Here is a 13300-nt window from a genome sequence, read left to right as displayed (position 1 = left end):
CTATCTGTATGAACATGGAAATATCTACACCGCTATCTGTACGAACATGGAATTATCTACACCGCTATCTGTATGAACATGGAAATAGCTACACCGGTATCTGTATGAACATGGAAATATCTACACCGCTATCTGTGTAAATATGCATACATCTTCACCGCAATCTGTATAAACATGGAAATATCTACACCGCTATCTGTATGAACATGGAAATATCTACACCGCTATCTGTTTGAACATGGAAATATCTACACCGCTGTCTGCATGAAAATGGAAATATCTACACAGCTATCTGCATATACATGGAAATATCTACACAGCTATCTCTTTACACATGGAAATAACTACAACGCTATCTGTATGAACATGGAAATATCTACACCGCCATCTGTATGAACATGGAAATATCTGCACCGACATCTGTATGAACATATACATAACTACACGGACATCTGTATAAAGATGGAGATATCTACACCGATATCTGCATGAAAATGGAAATATCTACACTGCTATCTGCATATACATGGAAATATCTACACAGCTATCTCTTTAAAAATGGAAATAACCACACTGCTATCTGTATGAACATGGAAATATCTACACCGCTTCTGTATGAACATGGAAATATCTGCACCGCCATCTGTATGAACATATAAATATCTACACCGCCATCTGTATTAAGATGGAGATATGTACACCGCTATCTGTATAAACATGGAAATATCTACACCGCTATCTGTATAAACATGGAAATATCTACACCGCTATCTGTATAAACATGGAAATATCTACACCGCTACCTGTATAAGCATGGAAATATCAGCACCGCTATCTGTATGAACATGGAAATATCTACACCGATATCTGTATGAAAATGGAAATATCTACACCGCTATCTGATTGAACATGGAAATATCTTCACCGCTATCTGCATGAAAATGGAAATATCTACACAGCTATCTGCATATACATGGTAATATCTACACAGCTATCTCTTTACATATGGAAATAACTACACCGCTATCTGTATAAACATGGAAATATCTACACCACCATCTGTATGAACATGGAAATTTCTGCACCACCATCTGTATGACCATATAAATATCTACACCACCATATGTATTAAGATGGAGATATCTACACCGCTATCTGTATAAACCTGGAAATATCTACACCGCTATCTGTATAAACATGGAAATATCGACACCGCTATCTGTATAAACATGGAAATATCTACACCACTACCTGTATAAACATGGAAATATCAGCACCGCTATCTGTATGAACATGGAAATAGCTACACCGGTATCTGTATGAACATGGAAATGTCTACACCATTACCTGTATAAACATGGAAATATCTACACTGCTATCTGTATGAACATGGATATATCTACACCGCCATCTGGATGAACACGGAAATATCTACACCGCTATCTGAACGAACATGGAAATATCTACACCGCAATCTGTGTAAATATGCATACACCTTCACCGCAATCTGTATAAACATGGAAATATCTACACCGCTATCTGTATGAACATGGAAATATCTACACCGCTATCTGTTTGAACATGGAAATATCTACACCGCTGTCTGCATGAAAATGGAAATATCTACACAGCTATCTGCATATACATGGAAATATCTACACAGCTATCTCTTTACACATGGAAATAACTACAACGCTATCTGTATGAACATGGAAATATCTACACCGCCATCTGTATGAACATGGAAATATCTGCACCGACATCTGTATGAACATATATATAACTACACGGCCATGTGTATAAAGATGGAGATATCTACACCGATATCTGCATGAAAATGGAAATATCTACACTGCTATCTGCATATACATGGAAATATCTACACAGCTATCTCTTTAAAAATGGAAATAACCACACTGCTATCTGTATGAACATGGAAATATCTACACCGCCATCTGTATGAACATGGAAATATCTGCACCTCCATCTGTATGAACATATAAATATCTACACCGCCATCTGTATTAAGATGGAGATATGTACACCGCTATCTGTATAAACATGGAAATATCTACACCGCTATCTGTATAAACATGGAAATATCTACACCGCTATCTGTATAAACATGGAAATATCTACACCGCTACCTGTATAAGCATGGAAATATCAGCACCACTATCTGTATGAACATGGAAATATCTTCACCGATATCTGTATGAACATGGAAATATCTACACCGCTATCTGTATGAACATGGAAATATCTACACCGCTATCTGTATGAACATGGAAATATCTACACCGCTATCTGTAAGAACATGGATATATCTACACAGCCCTCTGGATGAACATGGAAATATCCACACCGCTATCTGTGTAAACATGCATACCCCTTCACCGCTAGCTGTATAAACATGGAAATATCTACACCGCTATCTGTATGAACATGGAAATATCTACACCGCTATCTGTTTGAAGATGGAAATATATACAACGCTATCTGCATGAAAATGGAAATATCTACACAGCTATCTGCATATACATGGAAATATCTACACAGCTATCTCTTTACACATGGAAATAACTACACCGCTATCTGTATGAACATGGAAATATCTACACCGCCATCTGTATGGACATGGAAATATCTGCACCGCCATCTGTATGAACATATAAATATCTACACTGCCATCTGTATTAAGATGGAGATATCTACACCGCTATCTGAATAAACATGGAAATATCTACACCGCTATCTGTATAAACATGGAAATATCTACACCGCTATCTGTATAAACATGGAAATATCTACACCGCTACCTGTATAAACCTGGAAATATCCGCACCGCTATCTGTATGAACATGGAAATATCTACACCGCTATCTGTACGAACATGGAAATATCTACACAGCTCTCTGTATGAACATGGACATAGCTACACCGGTATCTGTATGAACATGGAAATGTCTACACAGCTATCTGTATGAACATGGAAATATCTACACCATTATCTGCATAAACATGGAAATATCTACACTGCTATCTGTATGAACATGGATATATCTACACCGCCATCTGGATGAACACGGAAATATCTACACCGCTATCTGTACGAACATGGAAATATCTACACCGCTGTCTGCATGAAAATGGAAATATCTACACAGCTATCTGCATATACATGGAAATATCTACACAGCTGTCTCTTTACACATGGAAATAACTACAACGCTATCTGTATGAACATGGAAATATCTACACCGCCATCTGTATGAACATGGAAATATCTGCACCGACATCTGTATGAACATATACATAACTACACGGACATCTGTATAAAGATGGAGATATCTACACCGATATCTGCATGAAAATGGAAATATCTACACTGCTATCTGCATATACATGGAAATATCTACACAGCTATCTCTTTAAAAATGGAAATAACCACACTGCTATCTGTATGAACATGGAAATATCTACACCGCTTCTGTATGAACATGGAAATATCTGCACCGCCATCTGTATGAACATATAAATATCTACACCGCCATCTGTATTAAGATGGAGATATGTACACCGCTATCTGTATAAACATGGAAATATCTACACCGCTCTCTGTATAAACATGGAAATATCTACACCGCTATCTGTATAAACATGGAAATATCTACACCGCTACCTGTATAAGCATGGAAATATCAGCACCGCTATCTGTATGAACATGGAAATATCTACACCGATATCTGTATGAAAATGGAAATATCTACACCGCTATCTGATTGAACATGGAAATATCTTCACCGCTATCTGCATGAAAATGGAAATATCTACACAGCTATCTGCATATACATGGTAATATCTACACAGCTATCTCTTTACATATGGAAATAACTACACCGCTATCTGTATAAACATGGAAATATCTACACCACCATCTGTATGAACATGGAAATTTCTGCACCACCATCTGTATGACCATATAAATATCTACACCACCATATGTATTAAGATGGAGATATCTACACCGCTATCTGTATAAACCTGGAAATATCTACACCGCTATCTGTATAAACATGGAAATATCGACACCGCTATCTGTATAAACATGGAAATATCTACACCACTACCTGTATAAACATGGAAATATCAGCACCGCTATCTGTATGAACATGGAAATAGCTACACCGGTATCTGTATGAACATGGAAATGTCTACACCATTACCTGTATAAACATGGAAATATCTACACTGCTATCTGTAAGAACATGGATATATCTACACAGCCCTCTGGATGAACATGGAAATATCCACACCGCTATCTGTGTAAACATGCATACCTCTTCACCGCTAGCTGTATAAACATGGAAATATCTACACCGCCATCTGTATGAACATGGAAATATCTACACCGCTATCTGTTTGAAGATGGAAATATATACACCGCTATCTGCATGAAAATGGAAATATCTACACAGCTATCTGCATATACATGGAAATATCTACACAGCTATCTCTTTACACGTGGAAATAACTACACCGCTATCTGTATGAACATGGAAATATCTACACCGCCATCTGTATGAACATGGAAATATCTGCACCGCCATATGTATGAACATATAAATATCTACACCGCCATCTGTATTAAGATGGAGATATCTACACCGCTATCTGAATAAACATGGAAATATCTACACCGTTATCTGTATAAACATGGAAATATCTACACCGCTATCTGTATAAACATGGAAATATCTACACCGCTACCTGTATAAACATGGAAATATCAGCACCGCTATCTGTATGAACATGGAAATATCTACACCGCTATCTGTATGACCATGGAAATATCTACACCGCTATCTGTATGAACACGGAATTATCTACAAAGCTATCTGAATGAACATGGAAATATCTACACCGCTATCTGTTTGAACATGGAAATATCTACACCGCTATCTGCATGAAAATGGAAATATCTACAAAGCTATCTGCATATACACGGAAATATGTACACAGCTATCTCTTTACACACGAAAATATCTACACCGCCATATCTATAAACATGGAAACATCTACACCGCCATCTGTATGAACATATAAATATCTACACCACCATCAGTATTAAGATGGAGATATCTACACCGCTATCTGTATAAACCTGGAAATATATACACGGCTATCTGTATAAACATGGAAATATCTACACAGCTATCTGTATAAACATGGAAATATCAACACCACTACCTGTATAAACATGGAAATATCAGCACCGCTATCTGTATGAACATGGAAATATCTACACCGCTATCTGTACGAACATGGAAATATCTACACCGCTATCTGTATGAACATGGAAATAGCTACACCGCTATCTGTATGAACATGGAAATATCTACACCGCTATCTGTATGAACATGGAAATATCTACACCGCTATCAGTATGAACATGGATATATCTACACAGCCATCTGGATGAACATGGAAATATCTACACCGCTATCTGTATGAACATGTATATATCTACACAGCCATCTGGATAAACATGGAAATATCTACACCGCTATCTGTATGAACATGGATATATCTACACAGCCCTCTGGATGAACATGGAAATATCCACACCGCTATCTGTGTAAACATGCATACCTCTTCACCGCTAGCTGTATAAACATGGAAATATCTACACCGCTATCTGTATGAACATGGAAATATCTACACCGCTATCTGTCTGAAGATGGAAATATATACACCGCTATCTGCATGAAAATGGAAATATCTACACAGCTATCTGCATATACATGGAAATACCTACACAGCTATCTCTTTACACATGGAAATAACTACACCGCTATCTGTATGAACATGGAAATATCTACACCGCTATCTGTACGAACATGGAATTATCTACACCGCTATCTGTATGAACATGGAAATAGCTACACCGGTATCTGTATGAACATGGAAATATCTACACCGCTATCTGTGTAAATATGCATACATCTTCACCGCAATCTGTATAAACATGGAAATATCTACACCGCTATCTGTATGAACATGGAAATATCTACACCGCTATCTGTTTGAACATGGAAATATCTACACCGCTGTCTGCATGAAAATGGAAATATCTACACAGCTATCTGCATATACATGGAAATATCTACACAGCTATCTCTTTACACATGGAAATAACTACAACGCTATCTGTATGAACATGGAAATATCTACACCGCCATCTGTATGAACATGGAAATATCTGCACCGACATCTGTATGAACATATACATAACTACACGGACATCTGTATAAAGATGGAGATATCTACACCGATATCTGCATGAAAATAGAAATATCTACACTGCTATCTGCATATACATGGAAATATCTACACAGCTATCTCTTTAAAAATGGAAATAACCACACTGCTATCTGTATGAACATGGAAATATCTACACCGCTTCTGTATGAACATGGAAATATCTGCACCGCCATCTGTATGAAAATATAAATATCTACACCGCCATCTGTATTAAGATGGAGATATGTACACCGCTATCTGTATAAACATGGAAATATCTACACCGCTATCTGTATAAACATGGAAATATCTACACCGCTATCTGTATAAACATGGAAATATCTACACCGCTACCTGTATAAGCATGGAAATATCAGCACCGCTATCTGTATGAACATGGAAATATATACACCGATATCTGTATGAAAATGGAAATATCTACACCGCTATCTGATTGAACATGGAAATATCTTCACCGCTATCTGCATGAAAATGGAAATATCTACACAGCTATCTGCATATACATGGTAATATCTACACAGCTATCTCTTTACATATGGAAATAACTACACCGCTATCTGTATAAACATGGAAATATCTACACCACCATCTGTATGAACATGGAAATTTCTGCACCACCATCTGTATGACCATATAAATATCTACACCACCATATGTATTAAGATGGAGATATCTACACCGCTATCTGTATAAACCTGGAAATATCTACACCGCTATCTGTATAAACATGGAAATATCGACACCGCTATCTGTATAAACATGGAAATATCTACACCACTACCTGTATAAACATGGAAATATCAGCACCGCTATCTGTATGAACATGGAAATAGCTACACCGGTATCTGTATGAACATGGAAATGTCTACACCATTACCTATATAAACATGGAAATATCTACACTGCTATCTGTATGAACATGGATATATCTACACCGCCATCTGGATGAACACGGAAATATCTACACCGCTATCTGAACGAACATGGAAATATCTTCACCGCTATCTGTGTAAATATGCATACACCTTCACCGCAATCTGTATAAACATGGAAATATCTACACCGCTATCTGTATGAACATGGAAATATCTACACCGCTATCTGTTTGAACATGGAAATATCTACACCGCTGTCTGCATGAAAATGGAAATATCTACACAGCTATCTGCATATACATGGAAATATCTACACAGCTATCTCTATACACATGGAAATAACTACAACGCTATCTGTATGAACATGGAAATATCTACACCGCCATCTGTATGAACATGGAAATATCTGCACCGACATCTGTATGAACATATATATAACTACACGGCCATGTGTATAAAGATGGAGATATCTACACCGATATCTGCATGAAAATGGAAATATCTACACTGCTATCTGCATATACATGGAAATATCTACACAGCTATCTCTTTAAAAATGGAAATAACCACACTGCTATCTGTATGAACATGGAAATATCTACACCGCCATCTGTATGAACATGGAAATATCTGCACCGCCATCTGTATGAACATATAAATATCTACACCGCCATCTGTATTAAGATGGAGATATGTACACCGCTATCTGTATAAACATGGAAATATCTACACCGCTATCTGTATAAACATGGAAATATCTACACCGCTATCTGTATAAACATGGAAATATCTACACCGCTACCTGTATAAGCATGGAAATATCAGCACCGCTATCTGTATGAACATGGAAATATCTTCACCGATATCTGTATGAACATGGAAATATCTACACCGCTATCTGTATGAACATGGAAATATCTACACCGCTATCTGTATGAACATGGAAATATCTACACCGCTATCTGTAAGAACATGGATATATCTACACAGCCCTCTGGATGAACATGGAAATATCCACACCGCTATCTGTGTAAACATGCATACCTCTTCACCGCTAGCTGTATAAACATGGAAATATCTACACCGCTATCTGTATGAACATGGAAATATCTACACCGCTATCTGTTTGAAGATGGAAATATATACAACGCTATCTGCATGAAAATGGAAATATCTACACAGCTATCTGCATATACATGGAAATATCTACACAGCTATCTCTTTACACATGGAAATAACTACACCGCTATCTGTATGAACATGGAAATATCTACACCGCCATCTGTATGGACATGGAAATATCTGCACCGCCATCTGTATGAACATATAAATATCTACACTGCCATCTGTATTAAGATGGAGATATCTACTCCGCTATCTGAATAAACATGGAAATATCTACACCGCTATCTGTATAAACATGGAAATATCTACACCGCTATCTGTATAAACATGGAAATATCTACACCGCTACCTGTATAAACCTGGAAATATCCGCACCGCTATCTGTATGAACATGGAAATATCTACACCGCTATCTGTACGAACATGGAAATATCTACACAGCTATCTGTATGAACATGGACATAGCTACACCGGTATCTGTATGAACATGGAAATGTCTACACAGCTATCTGTATGAACATGGAAATATCTACACCATTATCTGCATAAACATGGAAATATCTACACTGCTATCTGTATGAACATGGATATATCTACACCGCCATCTGGATGAACACGGAAATATCTACACCGCTATCTGTACGAACATGGAAATATCTACACCGCTGTCTGCATGAAAATGGAAATATCTACACAGCTATCTGCATATACATGGAAATATCTACACAGCTATCTCTTTACACATGGAAATAACTACAACGCTATCTGTATGAACATGGAAATATCTACACCGCCATCTGTATGAACATGGAAATATCTGCACCGACATCTGTATGAACATATACATAACTACACGGACATCTGTATAAAGATGGAGATATCTACACCGATATCTGCATGAAAATGGAAATATCTACACTGCTATCTGCATATACATGGAAATATCTACACAGCTATCTCTTTAAAAATGGAAATAACCACACTGCTATCTGTATGAACATGGAAATATCTACACCGCTTCTGTATGAACATGGAAATATCTGCACCGCCATCTGTATGAACATATAAATATCTACACCGCCATCTGTATTAAGATGGAGATATGTACACCGCTATCTGTATAAACATGGAAATATCTACACCGCTCTCTGTATAAACATGGAAATATCTACACCGCTATCTGTATAAACATGGAAATATCTACACCGCTACCTGTATAAGCATGGAAATATCAGCACCGCTATCTGTATGAACATGGAAATATCTACACCGATATCTGTATGAAAATGGAAATATCTACACCGCTATCTGATTGAACATGGAAATATCTTCACCGCTATCTGCATGAAAATGGAAATATCTACACAGCTATCTGCATATACATGGTAATATCTACACAGCTATCTCTTTACATATGGAAATAACTACACCGCTATCTGTATAAACATGGAAATATCTACACCACCATCTGTATGAACATGGAAATTTCTGCACCACCATCTGTATGACCATATAAATATCTACACCACCATATGTATTAAGATGGAGATATCTACACCGCTATCTGTATAAACCTGGAAATATCTACACCGCTATCTGTATAAACATGGAAATATCGACACCGCTATCTGTATAAACATGGAAATATCTACACCACTACCTGTATAAACATGGAAATATCAGCACCGCTATCTGTATGAACATGGAAATAGCTACACCGGTATCTGTATGAACATGGAAATGTCTACACCATTACCTGTATAAACATGGAAATATCTACACTGCTATCTGTAAGAACATGGATATATCTACACAGCCCTCTGGATGAACATGGAAATATCCACACCGCTATCTGTGTAAACATGCATACCTCTTCACCGCTAGCTGTATAAACATGGAAATATCTACACCGCCATCTGTATGAACATGGAAATATCTACACCGCTATCTGTTTGAAGATGGAAATATATACACCGCTATCTGCATGAAAATGGAAATATCTACACAGCTATCTGCATATACATGGAAATATCTACACAGCTATCTCTTTACACGTGGAAATAACTACACCGCTATCTGTATGAACATGGAAATATCTACACCGCCATCTGTATGAACATGGAAATATCTGCACCGCCATATGTATGAACATATAAATATCTACACCGCCATCTGTATTAAGATGGAGATATCTACACCGCTATCTGAATAAACATGGAAATATCTACACCGTTATCTGTATAAACATGGAAATATCTACACCGCTATCTGTATAAACATGGAAATATCTACACCGCTACCTGTATAAACATGGAAATATCAGCACCGCTATCTGTATGAACATGGAAATATCTACACCGCTATCTGTATGACCATGGAAATATCTACACCGCTATCTGTATGAACACGGAATTATCTACAAAGCTATCTGAATGAACATGGAAATATCTACACCGCTATCTGTTTGAACATGGAAATATCTACACCGCTATCTGCATGAAAATGGAAATATCTACAAAGCTATCTGCATATACACGGAAATATGTACACAGCTATCTCTTTACACACGAAAATATCTACACCGCCATATCTATAAACATGGAAACATCTACACCGCCATCTGTATGAACATATAAATATCTACACCACCATCAGTATTAAGATGGAGATATCTACACCGCTATCTGTATAAACCTGGAAATATATACACGGCTATCTGTATAAACATGGAAATATCTACACAGCTATCTGTATAAACATGGAAATATCAACACCACTACCTGTATAAACATGGAAATATCAGCACCGCTATCTGTATGAACATGGAAATATCTACACCGCTATCTGTACGAACATGGAAATATCTACACCGCTATCTGTATGAACATGGAAATAGCTACACCGCTATCTGTATGAACATGGAAATATCTACACCGCTATCTGTATGAACATGGAAATATCTACACCGCTATCAGTATGAACATGGATATATCTACACAGCCATCTGGATGAACATGGAAATATCTACACCGCTATCTGTATGAACATGTATATATCTACACAGCCATCTGGATAAACATGGAAATATCTACACCGCTATCTGTATGAACATGGATATATCTACACAGCCCTCTGGATGAACATGGAAATATCCACACCGCTATCTGTGTAAACATGCATACCTCTTCACCGCTAGCTGTATAAACATGGAAATATCTACACCGCTATCTGTATGAACATGGAAATATCTACACCGCTATCTGTCTGAAGATGGAAATATATACACCGCTATCTGCATGAAAATGGAAATATCTACACAGCTATCTGCATATACATGGAAATACCTACACAGCTATCTCTTTACACATGGAAATAACTACACCGCTATCTGTATGAACATGGAAATATCTACACCGCTATCTGTACGAACATGGAATTATCTACACCGCTATCTGTATGAACATGGAAATAGCTACACCGGTATCTGTATGAACATGGAAATATCTACACCGCTATCTGTGTAAATATGCATACATCTTCACCGCAATCTGTATAAACATGGAAATATCTACACCGCTATCTGTATGAACATGGAAATATCTACACCGCTATCTGTTTGAACATGGAAATATCTACACCGCTGTCTGCATGAAAATGGAAATATCTACACAGCTATCTGCATATACATGGAAATATCTACACAGCTATCTCTTTACACATGGAAATAACTACAACGCTATCTGTATGAACATGGAAATATCTACACCGCCATCTGTATGAACATGGAAATATCTGCACCGACATCTGTATGAACATATACATAACTACACGGACATCTGTATAAAGATGGAGATATCTACACCGATATCTGCATGAAAATAGAAATATCTACACTGCTATCTGCATATACATGGAAATATCTACACAGCTATCTCTTTAAAAATGGAAATAACCACACTGCTATCTGTATGAACATGGAAATATCTACACCGCTTCTGTATGAACATGGAAATATCTGCACCGCCATCTGTATGAAAATATAAATATCTACACCGCCATCTGTATTAAGATGGAGATATGTACACCGCTATCTGTATAAACATGGAAATATCTACACCGCTATCTGTATAAACATGGAAATATCTACACCGCTATCTGTATAAACATGGAAATATCTACACCGCTACCTGTATAAGCATGGAAATATCAGCACCGCTATCTGTATGAACATGGAAATATCTACACCGATATCTGTATGAAAATGGAAATATCTACACCGCTATCTGATTGAACATGGAAATATCTTCACCGCTATCTGCATGAAAATGGAAATATCTACACAGCTATCTGCATATACATGGTAATATCTACACAGCTATCTCTTTACATATGGAAATAACTACACCGCTATCTGTATAAACATGGAAATATCTACACCACCATCTGTATGAACATGGAAATTTCTGCACCACCATCTGTATGACCATATAAATATCTACACCACCATATGTATTAAGATGGAGATATCTACACCGCTATCTGTATAAACCTGGAAATATCTACACCGCTATCTGTATAAACATGGAAATATCGACACCGCTATCTGTATAAACATGGAAATATCTACACCACTACCTGTATAAACATGGAAATATCAGCACCGCTATCTGTATGAACATGGAAATACCTACACCGGTATCTGTATGAACATGGAAATGTCTACACCATTACCTATATAAACATGGAAATATCTACACTGCTATCTGTATGAACATGGATATATCTACACCGCCATCTGGATGAACACGGAAATATCTACACCGCTATCTGAACGAACATGGAAATATCTTCACCGCTATCTGTGTAAATATGCATACACCTTCACCGCAATCTGTATAAACATGGAAATATCTACACCGCTATCTGTATGAACATGGAAATATCTACACCGCTATCTGTTTGAACATGGAAATATC

Source organism: Gorilla gorilla, chromosome 3 (genome assembly GCF_029281585.2).
Source record: "Gorilla gorilla gorilla isolate KB3781 chromosome 3, NHGRI_mGorGor1-v2.1_pri, whole genome shotgun sequence".
In the NCBI taxonomy this organism is placed as follows: Eukaryota; Metazoa; Chordata; class Mammalia; order Primates; family Hominidae; genus Gorilla; species Gorilla gorilla.
The sequence above is the reverse complement of the archived record's forward strand: the minus strand, read 5'-3'. Positions refer to the sequence as shown.